We start from the raw sequence: 3179 nt of genomic DNA, 5'->3' as shown, positions 1-3179 counted from the left end.
GATGAATTTTTACAACGTAAATGCACTTGTGTAACCACTATCCAGGTTAAGATGAAGAGCATTACCAGCCCCCCAGAATTTCCCTGGCCCTTCCAGTTATTGCTCCTCATCAAATGTAACCACTAATCCAGCTTCTGTCACCATAGATTCATTTTGCCTATATTTGAACTTTATATAAAATGACTCATCCATTATGTGATAATTTACATTTGGCTTCTTTCTTTCAAAATTAGGTTTGTGAAATTTATCCATGTTATTAGTTTGTTCAGTTTGTTCAATTTCATTGTTGTATAATATTTCATTTTATGAACATACCACAATTTATTTCTCAACACAGTGAATGAAAATTCCTGGTGCCAGTTCTTAAAATTGTGATTTTTTTTCATTTTAGCTATTTTGCTGAGTGTATAGTGGTATCTCATTGTGGTTTTCATTTGTAGTTCCCTAGTGACTAATAATGTTGACCACCTTTTCATATATTTACTAGCCATTTATACATCTTTCTTTGTAAAATGCTTATTAAGGTGGGTTGTTTTTGTTTGTTTTGTCCATTAAAATTATGTCAGTATTTTTCTTGTTGATTTGTAGTTCCTAATATATTTTGGATATAAATCCTTTGTTAGATACATATATTGTAATCATCTTTTCCCACTATTGTCTGTCTTTTTACTTTCTTTTTTTAAAATTTAACTGTAGTTGATTTACAATATTGTGTTAGTTTCAGGTGTACAGCTTACTTTCTTATTAGTGTCTTTTCATGAAAAAAATTCTTAATTTAAAGTGGTGCTATTTATCAGTCTTTTCCTTTATGATATATTTTGTCTAAGAATTCTCACCTATCTCAAGGTCATGAAAACATTCCTGTGTCATTTCCTAATAACTTGATTGTCTTATTTTTCCCAATTACGTCTAAAATCTGTTTGGAGTTGATTTCTGTTTATGGTGCTAGTTAGATGGTCAGGATTACATTTTTCCCACGTAGATACTTAATTGATCCAATGCTATTGAAGTGATCATTCTTTCCCCCAGTGCGCTGCAGTTCTTTGTTATAAAGTGACTGCATGTGTGGGATCTGTTTCTTGACTTTCTATTCTGTTCTATTTGTCTGTGTATACTGTACCTATATCACCTTGTCTTCTTAATGTAGCTTCACACTAAGTCCTGACATATGGTAATGTGAGTTTTCCAGTTTTGCTATTCTCAAAGATTGTCTTGGTTTTCTTGGCTTTTTGCAGTTTGATATGAATTTTAGAACCAGCTTCTTAATTTTCACACAAAAAATCCATTATGATTTTGATGATGATTACACTGAGTCTACAGATTGGTTTGGGGGAGAATTGACATCTTTAAATTATTGATTATTTCAAGCCATAAATGTGCTTATCTTTCTACTTAGATTTATATTAATTTTCCTCAGAAATATTAATAGTTTTCTGTGGAGGAGTATTTTACATTTTTCATTAGGTTTATTCTTAAATATTTGGTATTAGAAAAATTTTTGGTGCCATTTTAAATGATATAATTTTTGAAGTTTCATCTTCAAATGTATATTATATATTGCTACAGTATAAAAAATTAGATGTTTGCATACTGATCTTGTATCCAGAAACTTTTCTATGTTCACATGTTAATTCTAAGGTTTACCTGTAGATTCACTTATATTTTCTACCTTCACAGTCACTTACAAATAATGATAGTTTTATTTCTTTTTTCTGATTTATATGCATTTTAATTTTTTCCTTTCTAATTACATTGAATAGAATCTTCAGTAAAATGTCGACTACAAATAATAATAGTGAGATTCTTTTTCATTCTTGATCTTCAGGGAAAAGTTTCTAAGATTTTACCATTTAAAAGTATTCTTTATCCGATTAAGGAAAATCTATTTCTAGTTTGCTAAGAGTTTTTATTTTTTAATTAGCAATAAGTGTTGCTTTTCATCAAACGGTTTTTCTGCATCTACTAAGATTATCATGCAATAGTTTTTGTCATTGTAGTGAATTATATTGTTATAAATTGATATAGACTGATTGATTTCTAAATAAAATGGATCTTGCATTACAACTGAACTTGGTTCTAGTATATTATCCTTTTTTTAATTGCTAAGTTTGGTTTACTAATATTATTTTTAGATTTTTTTGTATCTGTGTTCATGAGATATATTGGCCTATTATCTTTCGTATAATGTCATTTATGAGGTTGTGTGGATTTTATAAAATGAGATGGTGGATGTTTCCTCTTTCCTGTTTTGTGGAAAAATTTGTGTAAGATTGTGTTATTTCCTTCTTAAATATTTAAAATAATTGACTGCTAAAGGCATCTGGGCTGGGAGTTCTTTTGGGGGGAAGATTTTAATTACACATAAAATTATTTGATAGACACAGTGCTATTTCTCTTATTGTGTATATATTTGGTAAGTTGTTTTCAAGGAAATTATCTATTTGATCTAAATTTTAAAAGTTATTTGCATAAAGTTGTTTACAACCTTATTATTACCTTTTTAATGCTTATAGCTTCTGTAGTGATGTCTATTTTTTATTTCTAATATTGCCAATTTATCTTTTTCCTTCTAAAGATCAGTCTTTAGCAGTTTATCAATTGTATTAATCTTTTCAAGGAAGCAAGTTTTGACTTAATTGATTTTTCTATTATTTTTTTTATTTCATTACTTTCTGTTTTTATATTTTACTTCTTTGTAACTTAGTTTCCCCATTTAAAAAAAAGTTCCTTGAGATACATCCTAGAATCATCCCTTTCCTGGCTTCCAATGTATGCATTTAAGACTATAAAGTTTTCTCTAAGTTTCTCTTAAGTATATCATGCAAATTATACTTTTATGTTTAAATATTATTTTTATTGTAATTCAGTTCAAAATGGTTTTAAATTTCCATTGTGATTTCTTCTTTAACTAATGGGTTATTTAAGAGCATATTGCTTAATTTCCAGATAGTTTGAGATGGGTTATTTAAGAGCACATTGTTTAATTTCCAGATAGTTATCATTTTGTTACTATTTTTGTTTTACTTCTTCTGATTGAAGAAACTACTCCACATGATTTCAAAACTTTATTTGTTGAGACTTTATTTGCCTCAGTGATTAGATGACTTTGGTAAATGTATATGTACACTTGAAAAGAATGTGCATTGGATACAGTGGTATATGAATATACATATATATAC

The sequence above is a fragment of the Hippopotamus amphibius genome, chromosome 6 (genome assembly GCF_030028045.1).
Source record: "Hippopotamus amphibius kiboko isolate mHipAmp2 chromosome 6, mHipAmp2.hap2, whole genome shotgun sequence".
In the NCBI taxonomy this organism is placed as follows: Eukaryota; Metazoa; Chordata; class Mammalia; order Artiodactyla; family Hippopotamidae; genus Hippopotamus; species Hippopotamus amphibius.
This window is presented reverse-complemented; position numbering follows the sequence as displayed.